This window comes from Pinus tabuliformis, chromosome Q, assembly GCF_031772625.1.
Source record: "Pinus tabuliformis cultivar Carrire ecotype Pingquan chromosome Q, CPIR1, whole genome shotgun sequence".
NCBI classification, from domain to species: domain Eukaryota; kingdom Viridiplantae; phylum Streptophyta; class Pinopsida; order Pinales; family Pinaceae; genus Pinus; species Pinus tabuliformis.
This window is the reverse complement of record NC_142296.1, coordinates 204,044,853-204,056,376: the sequence shown is the minus strand read 5'-3', so window position 1 is coordinate 204,056,376 and position 11,524 is coordinate 204,044,853.

The following is an 11,524-nucleotide window of genomic DNA, read 5'->3' as shown; positions in this document are numbered from 1 at the left end:
TAGTATCCGGGGAATACTGGGACAATCACGGTGGAGGTGGTCCCCTCTACATATGACACATGGCGATTTGGGCCCGGTCCGTGCTGTGTGTGGATTTTTGTTAGATGCCTTTTGCTTGCCCCCAGGCGCCTTTGGCTCCTTCTGCTTCTTTTCTTTCTTCTTCTTTTCTATGGGAGCTCCGCTTTCGGCGGCTTGACCTTTCGAAGAAGAAGGATCGGAGGAAGGCTTATAAGAAGTGGAAGGCTGGAGGGTAGCTCTAGACTGGTCTAACTGTTGACTCGACTGTTCAGGAACCGTGGTGGCCTGAACTACAGTGGTTGAGAATAGCCAAACTGGCAGGCCAATTGTCAGTCCTGGAAGCGACAATGTGGCCATGTGGGGCGCACCAACTTCTCCCCAAGAGGAGAAAGGGCTAGGGTTCCCATCATGTGGAATCCCTTGGTTGGTGTGTTCCATGTTCTCAACCTCAAGATCAACGCAGGAATAAGGGGTGATTATGTTCCGTTTAGAATGAATTTTATATGACGACGCTTTAGACACAACTTGCCTTTTCAATTTTTAAGAGTCGAGAAAAAGCTAAAGATGACTCTAGTCTCCTTCGATGTATTAACGAGCCCGAAGTGACAAATGCTCGGATGGACTTTTTCAGTTATAGAGTTTGAAAAAGGCCAAAAGAAACTACTCTGGAGTTCTAGGCAGAGGGTGTGCCAAACCTTTCGCGAAACCACAGAATACGTTTTACGGTACGAGTGGTCGATCTTCGTGAATGCTGTGTTCACTGCATCGCGATCAGTAGGGCGGTCGACACGGCTTCCTATGGATAAAGGTTTTGTTCCTATAGGGGTCCCCCAATATACGCGACGGTACGCGGGGGCACAAGTCCGTATTAGTGCTATCGTCCCTCAGGAGGAATCACCCACCTTCGTAGAGATCGACAGTCACTATGTTTAACGACGCCGGTTCACGTCTCTACCTAGACCTCTACTGTGTTTCGTTATGTTTCAAAGCGTTGTTAGATAAATTCAGTTCTTTTTAGGTTGATCTTGCTTAGCAGTTTGCCTTTATGGATCACCACGTGATGTATGATACAACTCCTAAATGCAGTCTAAGAATGATAAGCAAGCTTTTTCAATTCTTTCAACTTTATGAAAATCTTAACTACTGAGGGAAAATAAAGACATCATCTTTTCAAATAGGTCATAGAGCACACACTGATGCACTTTCCTAAATCGACATGCAAACTGTCAAAATGCACATGCACAATGCAAGTATTTCTTTTCTTCTTCCTTAATGTTGATGTATTACAAAAAGAAAGCTGTTGTATAATTTCGAATTCAATTTCAAGCGAAAGCAAACAAGTTTTTGTCCAATAATCAAAAGAACACCTTAAGATTCACTCGTTTCAACACAAGAAATACTGAAATCCGAACCATATAACGAAAGCAAATGCTTAAGCAGCTATGAACAACAATAAACTAGCTCTTAGAATCACAACGACACTTTCTCACAGGTCTAGATCCAAGAGGTCACAGCAAGACTAGTTCACTTTCGCTATGGGAAACTGTGAATGAAAGCAAGAAATACAATAAGAACAATCACGGTTTCTTCATACAACTGAGGCGGAATGAAGGCAAAGAAAGGTAGTTTCAGCTGGGTATACAGGTTGACAACAGGCTGCAAGAACAATATTGAAAACTGGGCAACAGACAGGAGGGAACCCCAGTTGCACAAGGCAAAACTGGATCAGCGCAGGTGCTGCACTGTCAATCTGACATGCAGTGCAGGTAGCCCCTTCGGGACCTGCGTTGTAGCGCAGGTAGCCTTTGCTGCAGCTGCACTGAAGAGACAACTCTCGTCTCTTTCAGATTCCGGGTCACAGTTTGCTCAAAAATCAATGGTTTTTGGCCAAATCAGAGGCTATCAGCCAAGTATACACTAGAGGATGATTAAGGAAGATGAACACTATCACAAAGAGCTAAAAAGAGTCCTTGTGGATCAGCTCTTCAAATCATAAACATGCCCAGCACTGGGCTAGAGTAGTTGCCCTCTACTTTGCATTCGAAGGATTCGGATGCAGTTCGATTCGGTACTCCCTCTGTTTAAGAAATGAATAGCAAGAAACACAAGCTACCAACAAGACATGATCCCCAGCGGAGTCGCCAGTCTGTTGTGGGGAAAAGTATCCAACACGGAATGACCCTATCCCACTCTAAGGGTGATAGTTCCTTAGCAACAGCTGAAGCAAAGCTATCTAAAGTTACTTCTTTATGACATGCAAGAGATGAAAGGAAGAGATCCACTTACCGATGTCTTGCACAAATGGTCGATCCAATCTCCTCTATTTGCCGCTTGCTCCCAGCTCCAAGTCTTCTCACGGGCCCAACTACACGAGATCCTGCGAACAAGACAAGAAAAGGAAACTACAAGAAGCATGCATTCATAATTGATTCAAGGATTAGCATAAATCAAATACGCAAGTAAGACAATACACCATTGAAACACATGCGAATAGAAGAACCTCAAATGCTTTATTAATATAAGGAAGTAAGGTTCAGGCGGTGATACAACCGTGAGAGGTCCAATCCAGCATCACCTTCCCGACGGAAAGAAATCTCCTCTTCACCTCCCTCAAGCAATCACCCAATACTCACAACTGTAAACCAACAACAATTCTTTGCACTAAATTCCGGCCTCCAGATCCCATGGGATGAGATCCTTATATAGAGTTTTGGAGTGAAGATAAGTCAGCTTGATGTGTGACTTGTTGTCCTCTTCAACTCCAGTTGTTCTTCAGTCCTTGAGTCCACTCGGAGTTTCTACCTTCCACTTGGAGGTTTAGAAGCTCTTAACTCATCATTAGGCGAATCTTCTGATCCAAGTGTCATTTTGGAAGCTTCCTGGGCACTGGCACATTGAGAAAAGATTCCTCCACATGTCAAAGTACGCCCAGCGCAAGTAGCCTTTGTTGCACTTGCTATGCAGCGCAGGTACACCATAGAGCTTTTGACATTCAGCGCAGATGCTTAGTGGAGCAGCTGCTTTGATCCAAAATTGACCTGTTTTTGAGTGTTTTTCAGTGGAGAACTGATCTGTAGTGCTGTGGTTTGCTGACCTTGTTCCTCTAGGGGTAGGAACAACATGTTTAGGGACTTTGGATCCCTCAGATTATTGACATTTCATGCTCTATGCTGTAAGGCACAAAAATGTCTATAACAAACTAGTTCAAGGGAAGAATGATAATAACTTAAACAAAATGCAAAATGTATTAAGGATGGAAGTTAAATTCTATTCCTAAATGATTGATAATTATTCCTTAATGTAAATGACAACAGAACAAGAGACTATAAAAATACAATTAACTTATCCCACAAAATAAAAGCATATTCAACTTTGTTCACTTTTCAGATTTTTTACATTAAGAAAAAATGAAAATATTACCTAATCTAATACTTGTAATTTTCGCTTAGCCAAGACTAAGCAAAAGAGGAACAACAGTAAACAATATCTTTTAAGGTTATTATATTCTCATCGTTGATCGATGAATACAATAAATCAATCATCAAATACACTAAAGATAAAAAAGTAAGATTACCATCTATTATAACAACATTGTGACAAATTTATAAATAAACACTTACATTTCAATTAACTTAATAATCCAAAAATAATTCAAGTAAACCAACGTCATAAATTCATTGTTCCTTCTCAGAACACAATTTAATAAAGAAGAAGAATTGATGAGTTTAAAGTCATCACAAATTTAAACTAAAGTTGTAACTGAAACAGAAATGCAATTAAACCAATTTCTCATTAGAGAATCAAATGATCCAACAAACAACACTTAAACTTGGTAAATCAAACTATTTAATAGCTCATAATAACATGTTTATGGAAGATAATAATTCAAGAAGCAGATTGAATCAAACCAAGTCTATCTATTGCATTAATTTTCATCTGTGGTCACAATTGAACAACATTTCTTTGTTCCAAAAACTCCTCGCACATACTAGAGATCTCTCTCCCATAGTCACAAAATGAGGGGTTTATATAACTATTATCCTATCTAAAGTGTACATAACAAACAGTGAATATAAAAACCATTTTTTTACAAAAATAATCATAATTATTTGTTTAGGCCTCTCAGCGATCTCAAGAGATAACGGAGAATTAGCAGAATAACTAATAGGAAATCCTTAACTAACAACCTCAAGAGTTGGAGGTAATTCAAAGGAACTCACTCCATGAAAGACGAAAGCAGAAATCTAGCCAACACAATTACTTGTGACAAATTAAAGAAAAATCAATTATTAATGATATAAACAATGGAAAGAGGGTTGTTACATAATCTGATATTTTGTAATGCCGTTATAGTTTTGAAAATTGGAAACCAAATATAAGCATACCATATCTTTTCCAACAGTTGAGAGGTATTAACAATAAGACCTTTGTTTAGCATGATTTAAGCTTTGAATATTTGACTATAATATGAGTATCAGAGACTTATGACTTATTGAGCGAACTAGTAGAATTGCATTGCCTGAGTATTTTGTTAAGTCTACAAGAGGCTCTAAGTTGCTCGTTTCCTTGGTAAGCCAATCAATCTAGCGGTTGAGTCGTGGCACAGTGGATAAAAAAATTTGGCGCTAGTAGAGATCTAACAAGGCTTCCGAAGCAATTTTATCAACGTCATTATGATTCCAATTCTGGCATGACATTCACATTATTAGGGATGCTACAATTCCTTGGAGATTATGGCCTAGTATTTTTAGACTCTCACTCTATATTGGTCTCAAGATCGAGACAATTTTCATCAAGAGAAACCCTTTGTTTCTTCCATTGTAGCCTAGAAATATTTTTGGTTGTTAGTTTGTCTTTAATATGAGAGTCAAAATTTCATTTTTGCTGACCCTCGGTGTGTTGACATGCAGGTTCCAAGGAGGAAATTTCACACTAGGCGTTAATTTCAAATAAATTGGATTTACCCTTGCATCTGATTTTTTGTTTTACCCCCACCCCCCCCTCCCCCTTCCTAACCAACAAGAATATTTGGTGCAATTTTTTTGCTTCAGCGAATACAAACAATTTCGAGCTTCAAGGCCTTATCTTCTTGTGAGAGAAAAGGACTAGTCTCTTGACAAAACTCTTGGTCATCATAGTGCATGGAATCACACAAAGGTGAGTGTGGAGGGTTTTCAAGGATAGAGTTAGGCTCTGAGAACATTTCAGAGTTAACCTCCCAAAAAGGCATGTTTCTATCGAAATGGTTTCAGGTAAGAAAAGATCCCCAATTGTCTTTGAATTTAGCCAGTTGATGTTTAACTAGGATAGCGATAAAACTATGGTAAATGAGAGAGCGCTTATCATTTTGGCATTACTTCTAGTAACTAAAGGACATTTTGGCCAAACTCCTATGTAGAAAGAAAGGAAATTTTAACTTATAACCTAAAAACACCCTCAGCAGCCTTATGAGATAAAGGAAGACGAGACTACAACGTCCCTCGTAGGTCATATAATGGCCCAAAAATAAAACCATATTTTGCCACTTTGGTTTGAGATAGGTAATGGGCATACCTTTTATGTCATAAGTGTAATCCTTCTTTAACAACAACCTCTTCCAGGAAATATCACTGAATTATGCGGAGGTTAGTTGCTTCCGCTATAAAATCATCATCTACAGCAATTCCTATGTCTCCCACTTTGGCCTTCTTGCCATTGAATGAAGAGGTGAATGCTTCAGCCACACCTAAACTATACCGTTGGAAGAGTTGCAGAACCTGAACCAGCCAACATTATGAAAAATATCTCTGCATTCTTCGTATACTGCAAGCATCTCAGTACGAATGGCATTGGTTCAGATAACTCGAGCCATTTCTAAACTCTCAAATTGTTTATAGTCGGGCTAGAAAGCCAAAAATAGAAGATGGTTATGTGACAAGGAGAAACCATCGAAACCCTGGTTCATGAAATAAACATAGTCAAATTAGAAAAGAATGATATTATCGAATGTCCATTCAATCCCAAAACCCTAACATTGAATTCACAAGTGGATAATCAAATACATAGTACGAAAGAATATCATGATGATAGGTATAGGGTGTGGATAATCATTAGATTAACATAGGTGGAATGAATCAAGATGTTCAGTCCTTGACACAGATTACCACAAACAATAACCCAAAATCACCATAGCCCTTAAATCATTAAAGAGGCGGATCAAGAAACTTCGAAAATAAATATATCCATACCATAATCACAAGCATAGGTTTTTCATTTGATATTAAACCATGTTTAATGGTCAACAACATAATGTTAAAAATATATAAGCCAAGGTCAATATATGCATCAAGTGCAAGATTTTCAGCATTTGATAGTCGAGTTTATAAACCATGCATACATTGTTTAACCAAGGTTATAAAGACTAACCATAAATATAATTTCATGCATTTGATGTCAATGGATTAACATTTAAAAAGACTTTAAAATATAAAATCCCTAATATAGGTTGAGGTTGCTATAGAATGCAAATATTGTAATGGCCTTATTTTTCAAATATTAAAATGCAAAATAAAGTCATAGGCCTTTGGTAACTATTCTTTTTATGAGACCAAAACCAAAGTTTTTTCTCTTTGTGAGAGTCCAGTGAAAGTGAACGCATCAATCACCAAGAATAGAAAAATATAGAACTTTGAGAAGTAATCAAAGGTATTGTTAGCTCTGCTACATGCTGCTGATTTTTCCAGGAGGAGGATTAAGTTTGGTCCTTGGTTGCTGGCTCAGAGATGGTTTATAATGGTTATCATTGCCTCTCCCTATTTTCCCACTCACTTGCTTTTACTCTGCTATCTCTATTTTCTTTCCTAAACCTCTCTATTCCTCGCTTCTCTTTCATTCTCAATCCTCTCCCTTAACCCGTCATTTCCTCTATGATCCTTATAAATTTCATATTTACCATGCTTCCTCGGGTCCTGGGCACAAGGTTAATCCACGAAACCATGGTCGTATAATTCCCTGGCACTAAAGTCTTAACCCATTATAGCCACGCCCATACAAAGAAATTTAATATCGGCGAACCCTCACTTGTCACATCACTTCGAGCACGTGTTTATTACCTTGGCCGTCTGATCATCTGTTGCCGCAATCCAACGTCATACGCAGTCCCTGCCTCGTGAACCTGCACGTCCGATAACCCACGGGGAAGCGGTTTCCCGCTGGACCCTACAACCACGTGTCTCATCCTGATTGCATCGCACCCCACGTACGATTACCGCCCATTCCCGTAAAGCGGTGCAATAAAATCGCTTACCGTCACCATACGCTCCTCTCGCTCGTTAACTGTCACGCATCTCTCGCTTCCGATAGCCGTCTGATCGTCCATCCTATGATCCGACGGTCCACGTTTGCCCGTCCACACTATCTCATGATACCCCTCGTCAAGTGATCTCTGTCGTTGATTTGTGTGATCCGACAGCTGAGCTTCATCCCTCCACCATTCTATCTACGACCACGGCCTGCTTTGTGCTCCCGAGAAATGAAGGTGGCCGGCTACCAGTTCCGGTACTGTCTGTGTTAATTCCTTAGCGACGGCATTCAACACAGTGTACACCCGAAGGACAAAAAGGACGGCCTTGAGCAGATCAAGGTATTAATCAGTCATGGAACCTTGTACACATTACATTCCATATGCTCAGAAAAGGACGACCGAGCACCCGAAAAGGTCGATTTGTTCATTAAGACCATCAGATTGTAGCAGACAAACCATCAGAAGAGTTAATATGTGTGGGTGGTCCATTATGACCCCTCCTCGTGGAACTCAGCAGAGTGTTTTTGTAAAATAATTCTATATGTACCCAGAAGAAAGATGTAATGAGATTGATGAATGTTATTTTGATGTAAAGTTCAACTTCTGGAGACCGTAACTACTGTGATACCTACAGCTCCTGATCTTCATTTTCAGCTAATGCAAGCTTCTTTTGTTGTTAATTGCTCACTTTCCACTTCTTCTTCTTTATTCCAGGCTATGCCTGTTATGCATTTATTCATGTGCTGTTGATGTTTAGCATTAGAGGGGCTGTCATCCCACCTCTGTGTTAGAATCTAGTATGTATCATTGAATTTGTATGTAGTTTTCTGTTAATTTAAAGCTAGAGAGCTGTCATCCTGTCTGTGCATTAGGAAATAGATTTACAGACCTTTAAACTGGTTGCAGCTGGCCATCACAGGGTCCTGTGCATCTGCTGGTGTGATCAGTATTCTCCATCATCACATTTTCTTTAAAACTGTGAGTAATTGGTGGTCTAAAACCTTGTGGTCTGAGGGTGTCACCCATGTCTGGGGTCAAGCATAGTAGAAGTGGTTATCTGGCTTGAATATGAAACATTTCTTTCATTCATCCACCATTTTCCAACATTTTTGTTGAGTTTGTAATGTTCCCGAGCATCTCTGATATACAACCTAGGAGAGTTTCTTGGGGTGATAACATTAATTGGTGTTGTTGCCAAGGAGAGGAGAATTGAAGCTCAGCTTCCCTGGAAGAATGACACAGTTCCAGATTTTGATGATAGACAAGGTCTGGGCACATAATTTGGTTGTAATCATCTATCCGGCGACTCCACTAGAGGAAGACCCGTTATCACCCCAAGAAACTCTCCTAGGTTGTATATCAGAAATGCTTGGGAACATTACAAACTCAACAAAAAGTTGGATAAATAGTGGATGAATGAAAGAAATGCTGCATATTCAAGTCAGATAACCACTCCTACTATTCTTAACCCTAGACATGGGTGAGCACCCCGAGACTACAAGGCTTTCAACCACCAATTACTCACAGTTTTAAAGACAATGTGATGATGGAGAACACTGATCACACCAGCAAATGCACACGACTCTGTGATGGCCAGCTGAAACCAGTAAAAAGGTCTGTAAATCTGTTTTTCTAATACACAGATAGGATGACAGCTCTTTGGTATTAAAATAATAGAAACCTGCAAAGAGATTCATTGATACATGCTAAATCCTAACACAAAGGTGGGATGACAGCCCCTCCAATGCTAAACATTAATAGCACATGAATAAATGCAAAACAGGCACAGCCTGGAACAGAAAGGAGAAGTGGAAAGTGAGCAATTAACATCAAAATAAGCTTGTACTAGCTGGAAATGAAGACCAGAAGTTGCAGGTTACACAATAGTTACAGTCTCCAAAAGTTGAAGCTTACAACAGAATAACACTCATCAACCTGATTACATCTTTCTTTTTGGTATATATAGAGTTTGTTCACAAAAAAATCTTTGTAGACCCATGCGTGGAGGGGTCATAACTGACCACCAACCGCACTTACAGTTAGATATGGGTACTCTGCTACAATATGAATGTTTTAATGGATAGAATGACTTTCACTGATACTTTTTTGTCCTTCACAAACATATGAAGTATTATCTGAATAAATTTCAATAACTGCTGCAGTCATTGAGCTGGAAATGATCGTCCTTCTCGTCCTTGACCGTGCTGTTCCTTGAATATGGTAGATGCAGATTGAATGTCGGGTACAGGATGATCTCTTCCTTCTTCGTGCACACAAAACAGGCTGAAAACACTTAAAAAATAACTTGAAAACGAACAAGAGCTGAGACAAAACGCTCGTCGTTGGATGGATTACGTGGACGATCGAGATCTGCTAGCGGGAGGCAAAGACAATATCAGCCGTTGGATCGCTAAAATAAATGGTGGAAATCTTTTGACGAGGGGTATCGGGATGTCAGAAAATCGGGATAGACAAGAGCCGTCAGGTCAGGGCACGATCGATCTGACGGCCATGGCACGAGGAAGATGTGCACAAGTTAGCGAGCGGGAAACTATACCAGAAGGGAGGTAAGCGGTTTCCCCGCATCGCTTTACGGGCAAAGGTAGTTTACGAGAGTGGCAGCGCGATCCTGTTAAATTGTGACACGTGGCAGACACTACGGTGGGGAAAACCACTTTCCCGCGGACTAACGAACGAGTGGGTTCCAGCGGCGGGAGAAGTGTATGGCGTTGGATCAACGGGCAGAGGATCAGATGGCCGAGAATTAACACGCATATTTAGGGCTGATGTGACAGGTGAAGGGTGGGCCCGGGCTTTATTAAAGCTCAGGGTTATGAAATCTTATTATATGCGCGAGGTTATAAAGGTTATCGGGGTTTATAATATTAAAACAAAAAACACCCCAAAAGCCTTTTAACAAAGGTTTATACGGTTTAAAAGTATTAAAACAAAATATGCCCGGGAATTGGTAAAAGGGGTTTAGGCGGGCTTTTATATAAAACGGAGGAATGGGGTTTATAAAGTTAATATGGGCTTTATGAAGGTTATCGGGGGTTTAAAAAGGAAAACAACAATAATGAAGATAGGGAGAATAAAGAGAATGAAAGGGAAGGATGAAATAGAGGTAGCGGGGAAAATAGGGAGAGACAATGATAACCATTATAAACCATCTCTGAGCCAACAACCAAGGACCAAACTTATTCCTTCTCCTGGGAAATCAGCAGCATGTAGCAGAGCTAACATTGGCTCCTTCTGGGGATGAGATCCTCCCTGTGAGGTCTCAAGAACCTGCAGACCATTTCCTTTCTAGCTGCAAACAAACTAACCAAAATTCCTAGTGTTCCATTGGGCATGGAGTCTACTGCATCTGTACTAAAACTGATAAAAAGACAATATTTACAACTTTTAAGGCTAAAGACCTTAAACAACATAAACTTTCAAAAACGCCCATTAACTGGGCCATCAAGGACTATCTCTTCTCCCATACTTTTTAGTATGAAGGTGTTGTTTCCTTGAACCTATGAAATGATGAAAGGCCCTGTCCAGAAAGCATCAAACTTCCCATGATTGCCTTTCTTCTCCTTTAGTGCATCCCATTTCAAAACCAAGTCACCTACCTAAAAAATATTTGATTTTGCATTCTTGTCAAAGGCTTCCTTGACCCTCTTCTGATGTGTTGCAGCTTTCAACCAGATTTTCTCTAATCTGATGTATTTCTGCTAAGTCAGTGATCCTGTTTGCCATGTCTTCTTCTTCATCCTACTATTCTTGCATAAATTTTGCCACAGGGAGAGTTAGCTGAATTGGAAATACAGCCTCAGTGCCATATACCAGCTTGAAAGGAGAATTTCCTGTGGATTTCTTAATGGTCATTCTATCAACCCACAGTGCATACTTGAGCTTTGAATCCCAATTCTTTTTATTGTCCTCTAACAGCTTTTTTATTATGCTGATCAGACTTTTATTAGAGGATTCTGCGATACCATTTCCCTATGGATAATAGGAGGTGGAATGAACAAGTTTAATGCCCATTGAATCACACATTTCCACCAATTCTTTTGCCCTGAAGGCTGCTACATTATCTGTGACTAATTTCTGTGGACAACCAAATCTGGAAAAGATGTTCTCTCTAAAAAACTTCATGACCACACTATGATCAGCCTTCCTGGTAGGAATTGCTTCAATCCACTTAGTGAAATAATCAGTGGCTACTAATATCCATCT